The following is a 299-nucleotide window of genomic DNA, read 5'->3' on the forward strand; positions in this document are numbered from 1 at the left end:
ACTCGGCTGACGGTAAGACACTTGAATCGCTTATATTAGAAGAGAGAAAAGTGAGAGAATAAAACGTGCGATAGCAGACCACAGAAATAAAGGTGTTTTCCGCGGTTTGAAAAAAAGTAAGGTCTGTGCAAGTATTGGTGCTTCATTCGGTTTAATCGCTTTCGATTATTGGAAGGCATATGGCAGTGGCAACGGAATGCAAAGACGTTCGTTTGCCGTATTTTGGTGCATATTAGATAATTTTTTTCGGTGGCGAAATTAATCTCAAATCCTCCTCACCTCATTATAGCATACGCACG

The sequence above is a fragment of the Dermacentor silvarum genome, chromosome 9, assembly GCF_013339745.2.
Source record: "Dermacentor silvarum isolate Dsil-2018 chromosome 9, BIME_Dsil_1.4, whole genome shotgun sequence".
In the NCBI taxonomy this organism is placed as follows: Eukaryota; Metazoa; Arthropoda; class Arachnida; order Ixodida; family Ixodidae; genus Dermacentor; species Dermacentor silvarum.